Source organism: Phacochoerus africanus, chromosome 2 (assembly GCF_016906955.1).
Source record: "Phacochoerus africanus isolate WHEZ1 chromosome 2, ROS_Pafr_v1, whole genome shotgun sequence".
Taxonomy (NCBI): domain Eukaryota; kingdom Metazoa; phylum Chordata; class Mammalia; order Artiodactyla; family Suidae; genus Phacochoerus; species Phacochoerus africanus.
Window position 1 is genome coordinate 39,255,702 of NC_062545.1, and position 16,631 is coordinate 39,272,332.

The 16,631-nt window shown below is 35.9% G+C and overlaps 1 long non-coding RNA gene across 5 annotated transcripts in view; it reads right to left on the minus strand.

The window, feature by feature from the left end:
• Nucleotides 1-16,631, minus strand: part of LOC125115417 (uncharacterized) — a 56,028-nt gene that overhangs the window by 26,464 nt on the left and 12,933 nt on the right. For 2 of the 5 annotated variants that reach the window (XR_007132111.1, XR_007132109.1), the window contains exons 2-3: nt 7,288-7,400; nt 992-1,087 (exon numbers count right to left, since the gene is read on the minus strand). This is a non-coding gene — a long non-coding RNA (uncharacterized LOC125115417). Of the gene's footprint in view, nt 1-991; nt 1,088-7,287; nt 7,401-7,618; nt 7,902-16,631 lie in introns of those variants that run through there. The other 3 variants (XR_007132107.1, XR_007132108.1, XR_007132110.1) reach the window with 2 other exon arrangements.

The following is a 16,631-nucleotide window of genomic DNA, read 5'->3' on the forward strand; positions in this document are numbered from 1 at the left end:
GTAACAAGCACATGTTTAGTGGATAAGATCTGTAGCAATCAGAATCTCTTATACAAAGTGAGGAAAATAGGCAAAGAAAAAGCACCAATATTGTCATATTGAAACATCATGAAAAACAAACTGATGATTTAATCTTCTCTTATAAGGAGGTTGTATAAGAAGTAAACCTTTTTCCATTTTCTGTTATTCATGACAGTGATTACATTAACAATGATTTTTTTCCCCAGAGGAATTTTTTTTTTTGTGTAAATTATAAATAGCCTTCTGGCAGACACTGGATAAGCAGTGTGTATTATTCTAAATGACAAAATAACATCAATTATACACAATTTAAAATAGGAAGAAAAGTTGGATGATTTCCAACGGTGTCATTCAAGGGAGAATATATTTGTGAATTTAAGTGTGGTGTTAAGCCTATTAAATAATAATTATTAACATGTTTCCATTTTATCCTTTATCTATTAGGTACAAGCACTGAAATATTTAAATTTATGTTATCTTCCTGTAATTGAAAAGATAAGGAATTTTGTCATTTTTATTAAAGCACCCAGTAGAAAATTCTCCACTGAAACAAAATATCAAACCCTTTTTTTCTCTTCCTTAGGTAAATTCCAAAACTAGAAGATTCTTTATTGATTGACTCTATGGTCCTTCCTTAGGCTTTTCATATCTCTTTGAATTGCTTATAAACATGGAATATTTTCATGTGTCAGAAACAATTTGGAAAAAAAAGGAAAGAATTTTCTCACAGGTGGATATAATGGATAGGACAATTATAGCATCCCTTCCCTTTGCCAAGTCCTGTGTGATGTGGAAATAGCTATAGGAGGGTGTTAAACTGGTTTTATTTTGTGTGAATGAGATCTCTGCATAAAAGAAGAACAACAGTGTTTTTCAAATGTCATGAAATAGCTTAAAAAACTATCTCCTTGTATTGTGGATAAGGAGAAAGAAAATTCACAATGAACCTTGAACAGCAAACGTGGCTTACCTAAAGCTGGAGAAAAACTCAGGTAGTCATCCAGACATAATTCTGCATCTGCCCTTGAAAGACTTTTGAGGACTGTCTGAGATGATGATGACAACACTGATGATGGAAAAGATTTACCAGTTACTGGGGACTCACAGCGTACCAGGCTCTGTGCTAATAAGCACTGCATATGGATCATTTCACTGAATTCTCACCAAACCAAAGGAGGTGGGTTGTGACTTCTCCACCTATAGATTAGGAAATTGAACCTGGAGGAAGTTGCAGAATTTGCTAAGATAGCTGGATACTGTCTCCAGCACTGTAGGGAGAATTATAAATATTTTTTGAAGAGGGGATATTTCCTCTTAGGTTTCCTTTCTCTCTTCCTTTTCTTTACTCTGTTACTCTGTTTTGAGTGGTGTAATTTGACACAAACTCACAATCTGTTTCCCTTATAATGAAAATTTGGCATGTACTCCTAAATTTTGCCAAAACAACTGCCAAAGAAAGCAGGGCAATCTGCTGAAAACCTTTAGCTGCCTGTGTTGGTTTGTCAGTGAAAGGAATCCGTGTAGAATGGGCAAGCAGGGTGGACTGTGATTCCATACTCAAGAACACAAATGGCTTCTCATCAAATTTATTGGAGGCATCTTGGATATGGTTTACTTTTAAATTTCCTGGGTATCTGTTAAGCTGGCCATAGGTGTGATAAAATATCGCCCAGTTCCATCCTTAGATTTTTAGGGGAATTTTATTCTTAGCAGTTAAAGTGACATTAAATTGAGATGGAAGAGAATATAGAGTAAATTTATCTCTAAGGTTGTTGGTGGGTCCTAAAGTTACAGAGAATGACAACAGCAAATTCTAGTATTTGAGGATTGGTTTAGCAATTGACTGTGTGTCAGTAACCTCGTTGGGCAAACTTTCTAGTCAAACCAGCAGAAAAGGTCTGAGACAAAAGGAGACATTATTTATTCTCCACACTTGGATAGTTTACAAAAATGTCAATCCTCCTACCTTTTAAGAATTGAAATTGTTAACGCATTTTATAAGTGTAATGACTTTGTCTTGGGAAACATCTTTTATTTCCTCAGTTTTTTGTTTGCTACTCAAGTCCCCAGTGATCGATAATTTTGTGTGACTTGATTTTCAGTCTTTGAGTAAATCACTAAAGTGTGTTGGATCTCTAAAACCTAAACTATACATTTTGACTTAGGAACTATGGCAAGTTAAATATACTCATATTTAAGAATGTGCCATGTTTATATAATGACCTAGTTGGTAAACAACAACCTTATTGCAACTGATACTTCTGTTTTAGTAACAATAAACAATTAATTAAGTGTATAATAGACCATTGTTCGTTAGTAAGTTAACATGTAATGGGGGAGGGGATATCAATAAAACTGGGTTTTTAACTCAAAATTTTATTGAAATTTCGTGATTTTTCTTAAAATTTATCCATTTTTAAGTCTATTCAAGTATGTCTTTAAAATTTTAAACATATGTATAATATATAAAATATTTTTCTTGGAAAAATTGAATTCTATAAGATAAACCACCATCATACCATTAGAGAGTAGGCATCTCCACCTGATAAAGAATGTTCGAGTTCTCATTCTGGCTCAGCAGGTTAAGAACATGACCAGTCTCCATGAGGATGTATGTGTGTTTGATCTCTGGCCTTGCTCATTAGGTTAAAGATCTGGCATTGCCACAAGCTGCAGCATAGGTTGCAGATTTGGCTTGGATCCATAATTGCTGTGGCTGTGGCATAGACCTGCAGCTGCAGCTTCAATCCCTAGCCCAAGAACTTCCATCTGCTGCAATTGTGGCCTTAAAAAAAAAAAAGGAATGTTAGACATGTTCGACACTAGAAAACAGCATCTCAGAGACCTAATTTGAATTAATTATAACTTTGAAAATTGAATTGACATAACTGATGGTTAAAAACATGTTACTTGTATTTCAGATCATCTTCAAATGAAACAAGGGTTAAAATGTCTATTAAAAATGTCATTTTTGGAGTTCCTGTCATGGCTTAGCAGAAGCTAATCTGAATAGTATCCGTGAGGACATGGGTTTGACCCCTGGTCTCACTCAGTGGGATTCAATGAGCTGTGAGCTGTGGTTTAGGTTATAGATGAGGCTCAGATCTGGTGTTGCTGTAGCTGTGATGTAGGCTGGCTGCCATAGCTCCAATTTGACCCCTGGTCTGGGGACCTCCTATGCAGTGGGTGTGTCCCTAAAAAGAAAAAAAAGAGGCACAAATTTCCAAAATAAGTCATGGGGATGTAATTATAACATAGGGAATATACTCAATAATATTTTAAAAAATATATATATATATCTATATATCATTTTGGCATAATATAGAATACCACACTTAAGATCTATTTTCTTTGGATTATTTTGATTGATTGTATAATTCTAAAGCATACGATAACACAATGTTTGTACTAAATTGAAATTGTTTAGCATTATTTTAAATATAATTGCATATTTTGTTCATTCCTTGTCCCATTACGCTATTTCTAAAATAAGACAGCATTCTGCTGTGCAAAGAGCACTACATTAGGAGTCCACACAGATGGTCCTATTTATATGTCACTTGGGTGAAATTAAGAAGTTGTTCAGATTCTTTGGATTTCAGTGTTCTTAGTAAACTCTGAAATTTCTTCTGGCACTAAAATACTATTAAAGTTACATCTATAGGTACAATATTCTTTAGGCTGAAACATACCACAATGGATGGTTGACCTAGCTTTTCCATTTAAGGGAAACTATAGATATTCAGAATATACTTCAGGTGTTTTATCTCAATTAAGCTTTCTAACTAATGAAGTTACCTTTCTTATCTTTGACCTTTAGCTGGGTTTTTCCCACTAACCATGGATAAATGCATTAGTGCTTTATTTTCATGGAAGAGTACCATTCCACTCATGAACAAACTGGTAAAGATGCTCACAGAAAGCAAATGAATAATTTGGTCTGGAGCTTTATAAATGAAAAATAGAAAACCAAAAAATAAATAACTAACATTTTATTATTTTTTATAATTAAATTAATAAAAATTAATTAATTTTTTGGATTTTTGTTGGAAGTATTTTTAATTCTACCAAGAACTAAATAGTCTATTCATCTTCGTACACTTTAGAAGGAGCATAATAGTGCAGCCTTTAGCATTCTTGTAATCATTTTCTCTTTTGATTATTCATTTTCTTTTACCATATACGTATTGATATTCCAGATTCTGCCCTCAAGTGGCTCATAGTCTAATGAGGATTAAAAAAAAACAAAAACAACAATAACAAAACCCAGCCCAAACTTGTAAATAAACAAATGTATTGAAACTCAGAGGAAAAAGTATGCGCTGGATACTCTGGGAGCTTAAAGGTTCTGAAGGGAATGGGTAGAAGGGAATCAAGAGATAAAAGAGCTGAGCTTTGAGGAATGACTGGAGTAGGCCATGTTGTAGACAGTTTCATCACTGAGAATTTTTTAATGATGATTTTATTTTCCCCTTATAGCTGGTTTACAGTGTTCTGTCAATTTTCTACTGTACAGCAAAGTGACCCAGTCACATATACATGTATACCACATGACCCAGCAACCCCACGCTTGGGCATATATCTGAACACAACTTTCCTTGAAAAAGATATATGCACTCGCATGTTCACTGCAGCACTGTTCACAATAGCCAAGACATGGAAACAACTTAAATGTCCATCAACAGATGATTGGATTAAGAAGATGCAGTATATATCACTGAGAATTTAAAATCCCACAGGTATCTGACATTTTAGTGGATGACTCTATGGCAGGTAGGATATTTTTATTATAAGTACATGAGATTATTTTTATTTTTGAGACTGCAGCCCATCTAATTTGTATCATTAGTCTATTTTCCTATCAGCTTTGGCCTTTGTACTAAAAGAAAAACTATATAATTCATATTATCTGTCTGTTTCTTTTTTTTCTGTCTTCCTCTTGCCTCACGCCTTGTGTACAAATGTGATTTGCTCTGGGGTTGAAAGAGATATTGTTCAGATAGATAGAAGAAACTAAGAAAAGTGAAGAAATAGTAATTCTGAAAGTTTTGAAAACCTCCCAGTTCACAGTGTTTCTAGAGTTGTGGAAATGATGTCAGGTCAGGTAACAGGATGGTTTATTTGAGGTCAATGTAATATCTAATTAAGGTTAAATAGAACATGACCACTGAAAAAAATCTATGAAACTTTTTGTCTTAGGAAATGAATATTTATGGATCAGCTAAGAGTTTTGAGTCATTCATAACAATAGGTTAAAATAATTGGCATTTATTTTGACCTTCTAAATAGATATTAAATAAATAGAAAAACAAAATTGAGTGAAAATCTTTATCTTATATTGGGTCTTCTGTTTTTTCATGCCTTAACTAAGCCACTTTTCCTCCCAGAGACCATTTTTGTCCATTTGAAAAATTAGGGTGTTGGAATAGCTGATGCAAAGATCTCTTCCAGGCCCCGAAACTCCATAGTTATGATTCTGTGCATCTCTTTTTGTTAGGTTGCAAATATCAGGTATTCTGTTATAATCAAAGTACAAGGATAAGTGGAACAATGATATGATCTTGAATCAGTCTTACTTCCTTTCTTTGGTTGGTTTTTCCTTGGAAAATTATTTCTCCCTTATAAATTGGAGATGAAGAAGAAAAAAACACTAATATTACCTTTATCATTTTTAATCAAAAGAATATATGAAATATGCATTCAGCTACTATTCCTTGCTTCCCATCAAAGTGAATATGCAAATGTGTAATAATACATGGAAATATTAGGGAAGCTTTTTATCAGAATGCAAAGAAACCTTTCCAATAGCAACATTTTGGCCCACAGGATGGTCTTTGATCTAAGAAGTTGAAGCTTTTGGTGTTTTAAACACCCTTATAGTAGGGTTGCAAAGCCAGTTTATACTAAATAATCCATTTGCTTAAAGCTTTTCTAAAATAATGAAAAAAATCTTGAAAATTAGTTACCAATAAGATACATTTTTTTGGAATAATCCAACAAAGTAACTATGGTTTCTCCATCAGGGTCTTCTATATAAGTCCTCTTGCAAAACTGGAAACTACATAATTCAAGTGACAACAATGACTATGCAATTAGTCCCTAAACGGCATCTAGCTGAGTAAACAAAATTTCCTGCCCTTTTCTGAGTATTATATGTCTCATTCGCTCCCAACTCCCAGATGCTCAAGCCAAAATTGTCAGTCACCCTTGATTACTTTCCCTCACTTACCACATCAAATTCATTTAAAAATCCTATTGGGTTTGTGTCAAAATGTACTCTGAATCCATCCACTTAACTGCAATTTCTATGTTTTTCATTGATCATCTTTAAAATTGCCACCCATTACTCTAAATAGCATTCCTTATTACTCTTCCTTGATACATTTTTAATAGGATACTTATTTCCATTTTACTTATTTAGTTGTTAGTTTTTCTCTCTGCCCTGTAGAATCTCAGCTCCATAAAATGGGTGATTTTGTCTGTATTGTTCACTTCTATAACTCCACATCCTAGAAAGGTGCCTAGTACTGAGTAGGCGCTCAAGCATTTCTTGCACAATTGAGTCTCCTGCTGTGCTTTCATACCTTTTCCTCTACAAACATTGTTTTCATAAAGCAGCTAGTGATCTTTTAAAAATCTACATTCGACACTAAACACTTTAAAAGCTTACTATTATCTTTAGAACAAATCCAGACTCCTTGGAACAGCCAAGAATGCTCTGATGTGAGCCTGTCTGTATCCTCCAGCACCAGTGACCTTTAAGCAAACCAGGCTGGTTCCTAGCTTGGGCTTTTGGACTTGCCTTTTATCAGACCTCTTAGGAGATGTGCTCCTTTGTATTCAAGTCAGAACTCAAGTGTCTTCCCCTTTGGACAGAGAGCCACTTCATACATTTTGTGCTTGTCCTACAGTTTGTGTACTTACACAAAGGCCCCCTGCTCTTCTCTCCTTTTCAAGGCAGTGTGCCCTGGACTGGAACTGCAGCTAACCATGGGAAAAGCTGCCTCTTAATTTTGCAGTAAGCAGGCCCTCCTGGTCAAACCTTGTCACCATGGATAGCACATGTTCAGAAAGGAAACATTTTTCTAATTTGCATAAAGCTTCCTAGGTTAGTGGAGTCCTGCTTAGTGCTGACGCCATTCTTCCTTTTCTAACGAGTTTAGTATGATCTGATCTCTTTCCCATAGTCATTGTCCTCCTCATCACTCTGTTTTGATGCCCCTACATTTCTGAGATCTAAAATTACCTCTCTTACGTGTTTGTTACCTTCTCTCTCTGACTGTAAGCTCCATAACAACAGGGTCCTTCTCTGTCTTCTCTGTGGTCTCTCACTGATTTTGTTTCCACAATTATGTCCAGGAACACGCACAGCAACCCAGCTGGAAGAGACATGACTTTTCTTATTTTGCCTTGAAACAACTGAGACCTAAGTCCAGTGATAATCACCTGTTTACATGTCCCCTCCACAAGACCAAGGACAAGGTGTGCAAAGTACATGTGTAGAATTTAGCAATACACAGGATATATTATCAGAATAGCCCAGTAAGTGGGAGGTATAAAGATACCTATGGTTAGGAAAAAACATTGATCTACCCACCACATACAAACTCCTGAACTTCTTCAGATTATTCCTTATTGGTGAGTTCCTCATTGCATAGGCAAATTCACAGGTCTGGGATTATCGCATGAATGGTATCTTCTTTGTTTTGTTAATAAATAGAGTAGGAAAAGGAGGAGCAGTTGACACTTCCAATCCCTCTGGTCCCTTCCCTCCATTTGAAGGTGGTCCAGAAGTGCAAGGCAAGGGAAAGAGACACTCAGCATGGAAATTTGAAGGTCAGCCTGTCTCTATTTTAATAAAAGACATTAGCGCAGTCCCATGTCTTAGCCTAAAATATAAATCGTATTTTTGTTTATTTTTAGTATTTGTTCAATTCTAAACTTTAAAAATATCATTCTGCATCTTACAAAAATAGTCTAAGAACCTTGTGACAACAAATAAACATGATACCATTGCTTTAACACACTTGACAACTATTTTTCTTACTAAATTCAGATCTTTTCATTTTATGTTCAGTCGTAGACTTACAGATGCTTTTAATAATGCTGAAAGAATGAATTGAGAAAGAAATTTGTAATTATTCATACTTTGTACTTTTTAAAGGTGTAAATGAACATTCCCTCAGTGTTCATTTACTAGAGAGACACATTCTGTATCATGAGGTCTATCACCATTCATCATTTGCAGCATAGGAGGCCTGTCAAGAGTTTGTAGTCTTCTGAGCATACTCAGTGCCTTCAGGAAAATGCAGTGGGGTCCAGGGGAAAAAATATCAATTCAGCATTAGAAAATAAAAATTTCCTCACATTTGTTTCAAGACTTAAGGGCTAGACTTGAGCTGTCTGGAAATGGTTTTTGAACCAGGGAATCTCCTCTGATAAAAAACTAGAAAACATGGAGTTCCCGTTGTGGCGCAGCGGAAATGAATCCGACTAGGAATCATGAGGTTGTGGGTTCAATCCCTGGCCTCGCTCAGCGGGTTAAGGATCCGGCATTGCCGTGAGCTGTGGTATAGGTCGCAGATGCGGCTCGAATCTCGTGTTGCTGTGGCTCTGCCGTAGGCTGGCAGCTACAGCTCTGATTAGACCCCTAGCCTGGGAACCTCTATATGCCATGAGTGCACCCCTAAAAAGACAAAAAGAAAAAAAAAACTAGATTAACTTAAAAACTAGTCAGTAAATTGCTTTCTCCTTCACATTACCTGAATTCTTCCCATAGCCTCCCACTTGACTTGAGATTCTGAGTAATTCCATTCATCATTTCTACCAAAGTAAAGAAAACTTCAGTAGCTTAGATGATTAGGAGAAATGCACACTGTATACTATCCCCAGTGGAATTTGACTAAACCAAAAACAATCAAATTGACTTGTGTGTGAAATAACTCAGAACAATAAATATTGGCAGCTTACAAACATGCAATTCAGGTATTATGGAAATAAGCCTACCAGAATCACTCAAGGAACAAAAATAAAGCCAATTCACTATATTTGAATGTCAGAGGGATTTTCAGGTAAAATGAAGGGCACCTTTAAAGTTCCAATGTAAATTTCAACAACCTAAATTTTTCCTTTAGAGAGTAACAATCCCCAGAAATTCCAAAGAAATATATTTCTAATAAAATGGTAATCCTCTTTCCTGTAAATGAGTTCTGTTCTTTCTGTCATATTTAATTTTATCAGTTGTTATGTCTTTGTTTTCTCACTTCAAAAGTCTGTTTTAAGTCCTCTTGTGTAATTAGATGGGATATAAATTGTAAACATATTATAGGAAAAAGAATATTTTGAGTATTCACTATTTGTCAGATGCTTCATCACTTAATTCTCATAACAGCCCTGAAAGCTCTTCATCTTATAAAGGCTGTGAGAATTGGCTACTTCATGAAATTTTCAAATTCACACAGAGTTTAAGGGATGGAGCAGAAACTTTCCCATATTTGACTCTAAGCATGTAGTATTCATACTAAACAATATTGCTTTCATTATGAAATTCAATTATTAATATATTCATATAATTTCTTATATGTTATTGTATATAATATATTCCTTCATATAGCAAAATGCTCTGATTTCAGTAGCATTCTCTGACATTATTTGAACATGAAGGAAGTCTTTTCTGTGAGTCAGTACTGAAGAGACAGGTGTCATTCTCAAGGATGATGTGCCTGATTTATTTTGGTGACCCCTAGCAAAACACAAACATCCTGAGCTAATAATTCCTCTGCCAAGGCTACCTAGCACTGTCACTGTGGAGCGAAAGACTGTCTGGCTTTTCCTTTTTCTTGTGGTGCTACTTCCCCACTCTGTCCACTGCCTCATAATCATGCAGTCAGCTATGTTAAAGAGCATAATATAGTTACAGTTGTAGAGAATTTCTGATATAAACTGGATATTGCACTTTAAGCTGTAAAAGCACTAGTCTGTTTATTTTACTAGTTCTACATATTTTGGCATCCAGGCCTTTTTTTTTTTTTTTTTTTTTAACTAGCTATTCTCTGTCCGGAATCCATCCCTCCCCAACTCCTTTCCTTACCTGGGAAACTTCTTTTAGGCCGTTCAGTGCAAGAATCTTCCTGTGACATTCCCTCTGTATATATTATTTCCCATCATCACACTCTATTATTAATGATCTGTCTGTAAGTCTGTTTTTAGCCATTAGATTAGGGACTTCTTACAGGCAGGGTTAGGGTTTAATGGTTCTTCAGTGCTAGGACATAATAACTGCTCACTAAATTCTTTTAAAAACTAAAATAATGATTTCATATTTCCTTCAGGAAAATAGGAGACTATTTTGTAGTCTAAATTATGAATTATTCCTTGGGGAAAGAACTGAATATATTAAAAATAAATTTCTAAAGAGCTTATCAAGACTGTAGAAGATTATGATTTACATCACTGATGTTCAAGAAAGTATATTGACAGGAGAGAAAGCATTTTCGTTTGAACAGACAGGATTCTGTGAAGACATTTTTGAAAGCCATTGGATTTAAACAAGATTTGTATATATTCATGATCACTTGGATTTAAGCTGTAGTTATTTAATTGACTTCTTCCTCAATCTAGATCCCCTCCCTCTAGATTTTAAAGGTTTTAAAATACAGTCCTGCCTTAGGAACATTTTTTCAGGAACAGCTCACAAGCAAGACTTGAGAGTGAATCTGAAAGTGTGCATCCCTATGACTTACAGGTGGAAGTTTCACTCCTCTGTCTCTCCAGCTATAGACTCCCCCTTACATATCATGGTCCTTTGCCCACCTTAGGCCATCTGAGAGGAGCCGTCAGCATCTCACATCCACTTCTTAGGAGCTGAACACCTGAATCCTTGTTCTTCCCAGTTTCAGACTAGAAAATGAAAATTATACCCACATCCTAATGATCTAGTGAAGATTAAATGACTTAATACATTAAAACTGTTTGGGATCATTCTAGGCACGTGGTAAGCACTATCTAAATGTGAGCTAAGGAAAAACAGCATACCTCAAATTTCTTGGGTGTGCCCAGTCTTATCTTTTCTTGGTTACTGAAGAAGGAAATACCATGGTGCATTATGTTTCCATCAAATTTTTGCTCTCATGAGGGAAAAAATTAATAATAATAATATGGACGATAATAATATGGAAAATAATAATATTTTCTAGATACAAGGCCTGCATGTTATGAAACATATGCTTTGCTTTTGTGTGTCCCTGAGCATGCTTAGGAATCAATCCTGGAGTTCCCTGATGGCCTAGTGGTTGGGGATTCAGGTCTGTCACTATTGCGGCTTCGGTTTGATCCCCCACCTATAAACTCCTGCATGCCTCGGAATCTATTTGGATGGGATAGGTATAACAGCTGGAAGCAAATCTTGTGATGAGTGGAGACTAACCTCTTCTTGGCTTGAGAGCCTGAGATCCCTCCCTTCTTATCACTGCAGAAGGTGGTGTGTGTGCACTCTGATTGTGGATCCACAATTCACCAAAGCAAACTAATTTTGACAAATTCTAAAAATAGAAGACTTCCAGTAAGCAGGCAGGACTGCTGACATTTGATAATATCTAGTTGTCAGTGAGATTTTAGAAGGTGCATGTATCCACGTTGATTCCTGGATTTAAAAGAAATACCCAGCAGGAGTTTATGGAATGAAAGCGAATGATAAAACATTTGCAAGCATTTCATATGGGATCATATGTTAGTTAATGTTTACAGTTTGTGGCCTGCATGGTTTTGGTTAATTAAAGAAATCACTTGGGATAAGGAAGCACTCAGAAATGATTGTGGGTTTTTATACAGTTCATAATAAGCCCAGAGACGTGAAGGAGGCTTTCAAGGTTCTATAAAACTGAATATATTTTCCCTTTGGCCCATTATTTACTTAACTGCAGGTCATTTATTTTGGCAGGAGGAAATGTACCTGTTCAATATCAAAAGGCCTATGAATTTTAACCTTCTTTTATTGCCTTATTATATCACTTGAGGATTTTTAGTTTAATGAAAAAAATGGTGATTTTTCTATAATTAGGAGTCCTCTCAGGCTCTGTGATTTCAGTTTCCATAATTGGAAGAGCATATTGAAAATAAATTGCTTTATTTGATTGCATGTAGATTTTTCCATTAATAAAGTCCAATAGATATATTTACATTGTATATATATCTAAGAAAAGTAATATATTATTCAGAAATGCCTCTGAAGATAACCGAATCTGTGTGTGTATCCACTTAAAGATCTCACCTAATAACAATTTTCTTATTGCATAACCATATGAATTTATGCTTTAGATTATGAATTATGCATGTTGGGGACAGATCTAGCTATTTGAGTTGTGGATATTAAATTTGTTAATAGTTTTTTTTCAATACCTACTCCTGCATTGTGTTCACAGGACAAAGCCCAGCCATACCACCTCCATTACCAACAGAACAAGCTTCCAGACCCACTCCGGCATCACCTACTCTTGAAGGCAAGTATTTTATTTTATTTTTCCAAAGATCATCTCTGTTGAAGACCAAATAGAATTAGAGGAATCAAAGAAAAATAGTAACTACAACAAAATCCATGTTTTCTCAAATAGTTTTAGTATGTCTAAGCTATAGTTTCCTTTTCCTGAAATTACATGTTCCTTCTTAGAATATCAAAAATTTCCTCCTAAGATTTTATATTGGTGACTACCAGCTTCCAGAAGAATGAGCAGCTTCATACCCTGAAAATCAGGCCAGAAAGTATGGGAACAAATGGACAAAGATATGCCTTGTGATTCTTGCAGTTTCATTGTAACTTGGTGAATTTAGTGTCTTAAGACTGGTGCCAGACTTTCTGGGCTTGAATCTGAATTTCATCTCTTACTAGCTGCATAAATTTAGGAAGTTACTTAAATTCACCATTTATGAATTTAGTCATTTCTGGGTTGGGGCAAGAATAGTCCTGATTTCATAGTGTTATTATGAGAGGGAAATGGCGTATGTGAATATTTGTGTGTATGTGTACCAGCTTACAAGTGCTTTATAAAATTAGTAGTTAATACTACTAAAAATCAGTTCTTTTTAAAAAGTTCCTCAGTTGAATCTTATACACATTAAAATTTGAGAACCTTTGGTTTATGTTTATGTGTAAAAATCTTATAGATCCAACAAATTAGATTGTAAAACATTATATCAAACCTCTGAACTTCGTAGCTTGTTTAAATAGTCTTTTGTTTATTTTTATTTTTTAATTTAATCTGAGCGATTTTTTTTTCTTTTTCTTTTTAGGGCTGCACCTGCAGCATGTGGAGGTTCCCAGGCTAGGGATCAAATAGGAGCTACAGCTGCCAGCCTATGGCACAGCCGCAGCAACACAGGATCCAAGCCACGTCTGGGACCTATATCACAGTTCACAGCAATGCCGGATCCTTAACTCATTGAGAAAGGCCAGAGATCGAACCCGCATCCTCGTGGATACTAGTCAGGTTCGTTACCACTGAGCCACAATAGGAACTCCCTAATCTGAATGACTTGGTGAGAGACACATCGTCTAATTGACTGGAGACCCAGTAAACATTTGGCTACAGTCAGTAGCCAAGGAAGGATGTAAGTGGTTGGACAGTTGGTTTTCCTGTTTGTGCTATAATAACAGCGTGTTCTATGCACTTTCGTGGCCAGATCCTGACCAAATCATGCCTATGGCTTTGCTCTCTTCAACTCCCATTTCTTTAGAATATTGTTATGTTTGCTATACTTAAATACATTTTACATTTGATATCTCCAGACTGTGTAAATTAGATATTATTAGTAATGATCAACAAATGTAGGCTTGGAGTTTTTTATTTATGCTAAATTAGTAAATAGCAGGACTGGGATTCTAGCCCTGGATTTCTCATTCTATGCCCAGAAATCTTTCCATAATATTATTGTGCAGACATAAGAGTTTGAGGATTTTACCTTCCTGCTTTCTGAGACATCAACAAATTTGCGAAAACGGAGACAAAGTGTTGTGCTTTAGATATCATGCAGTTCTGTGATAGAAATATCATGTTCTGATGTCAGTCAAGAGTACCTTAGCAATGCTTATCAAAATTTAGTGTGCACATAATCACCCAGCGATCTTTGAAAATGCAGATTCTGATTTGGTAGGTCTGGACTGATGCCTGAGATTTTGCAGTTTTACCAAGCTCCTAAGTATTGCTGATGTTATTGGTCCAGGGCCTCATCTGAGTAGTAAATCCTTAAGTAATTTAAGATGGAGGTGGAGAGCAATCGAATATTCCCCAAAATGCTTTTAATTTAATGTTAGTCTTCTAAATAACCTTTAATTGGCAAAATGTCCTTCAGAATGACAGGAATGCCCCACATGGAGAAATTTTGACTGCTAGTTGTATGGGAAAAAGCAAAAGGTTTCAAGCCAAGTGCCTCAGCATTGTAGAAAAGCTCGAAAGAGGAGCAAGAGAAACCCCACTGGGAACTGGGGGAAAGGTTACATTATACTTACAAATTAGAACAACCTATTATATAGTATGTAAAATATTTTGATTTGACCAGATACAAATTGAATGGATTGATTAGCAGTTGCAAATTTCAAATAAAAATCCCATACAGTCTGTAAATCAGTACTGCATCAATACCAATCTGAAGAAAATAATTCGTCTGGTTATTAGAGGCCATGATTTAATGAAAAGTTCCCATATAGAGTCTCTCCAAGAGTCAAAATCAACGATTCCTCTAAAATAGTTAGAGAACAGTCCAGATCTAGTTCAAGGTTTAAACTTTTGTCTCCCATTCCACTGAGCTACAGACACATTTTATTTGGCCCACACTGGTCTCTTATTCATTGATTTTTGAATGGGATCATCTTGGGTAGGGTGAGTTTCCCATGGTCTTCTTTGATTTTCACACCTCCTTCACACACTTGGGTCCAGACTTCCTTTGTGTGTGTGACAACTATGTGAGGATAGTTTCGTCTTGAGATAGTAATTTCTTAGAGGCCTGATCAACTTTGGTGTCTTCACTGCAAGAGGTGCCATAGCGGAAAAACCACAGCCCGGATGGCTTAAACAGCAGACATTTAGTTTCTCACACAGTTCTGAAAACTGGGAGTCTGAGGTCAGGGTGCCAACATGATTGGCTTCTGGTGAGAGCTCATTCCCTGGCTTGGATATGGCCACCTTCTTGCTGTGTCCACATGGCAGAGAGAGAGACTTCTGGCATCTCTCCCTCTTCTTAGCAGAGCACCAGTTGGATCAGGACTTGACCCTCTGATCTCATTTAAGTTTAATTGCCTTTTAAAGGCCCTATCTCCAATCCAGTTTATATGGGTGTTAGGGCTTCAACATATGAATTTTGGAAGGACAGAATTCAGTCCATAAGTTTGGTAACCTCTAAACTTAGTTAATGTGTCAGTAGAGCAACATACATTGTTCACCTCATATAATTTGTTTAAATTGTTTAATTTAATAAGTTGTTTAAATATTTCTTTTTGAGTAATCAATGATTCTGCCATTTTCATTTCTATCACATATGGTTTTCCAACCCATAAATTCCCAACTTGCATCATCTTCTGTAAATGCTTGTTATTGATAGGAGTTAAATATTTTAAAAAAACTTTCTTAACTGAACTCAAATATAACTTTTATAGAAGGTAATAAAAGAACAAAAACTCTAAGTAAGCTCATCCGGTGGCTACTGATGTGTATTATTTATCTAGCTAGTAAGTAAATAACTTAGAAAAAATTTATAGTGCGACAGAGGGGGAGGGAGTTGGAGTTACATTTCTTTTGGCATTTGGACTATAATAGCTTATGTGGCTCAAGATAATTAGACAAAAAACTGACAAGTGACTCACTGCCCAAATGTTCACAGAACAAGAGATAGCCTATAAATAATAGTGCCACCTTTACGTTTAATCAGATTCCAATTCTGGTGTAAATCAAGGGACTCCCTGATTTGAATTTGAAGCAGAGTTTGATAGTCAGATTATTCAAATGTTGGACTCCAGTTTATGTCCTGGAAGAGGCTCACAAACCTCCCTGCAGCCAGTGTTTTGCCTATCAGTCTGTCACTTGGAAAAGAATGTGTCATTTCCCAAGTGGGACACTTAGGTTCTATTGTTATATTTAAAGAACAATTTGATTTGACATTTCATCCCAGAGTCCAATACCACAGTTTAAGTGAATAACCTAACAGCTGCAGGATTACAAGGCTTTTGTTAGTAGTATCCACTTTGAATCTACAGAAAGGCACAGTCTTTGCCCTGAGAAGGCTGGTGCTGAGCAGCTTCCAAAGGAGTCCACATTATCAGGCGATGGGCTTTGTCAGGGCTTGCAGATGTGCTGCCTGTGACTTCATTAACATAATTGATTAGGAACTAGGACATATTTAGTATTAATCAAGTTGTTTTTAGTGAGGCTGATTATGCACAGTCCTTGATGCACTATTTTAGTCTGGAACTTCCTTAGGACCAAGTTGCAAGAAAATGCCATTATGTAAAAAGAAACTTACATGTGGCACTAAAGCATGCTCTTGGATTTGAGGAATACAGTTGTAACAGGTTAAAATGTAGGAGCTTAAACATATTTGGCATTTTAATGTTGAAGAAAAAAAGG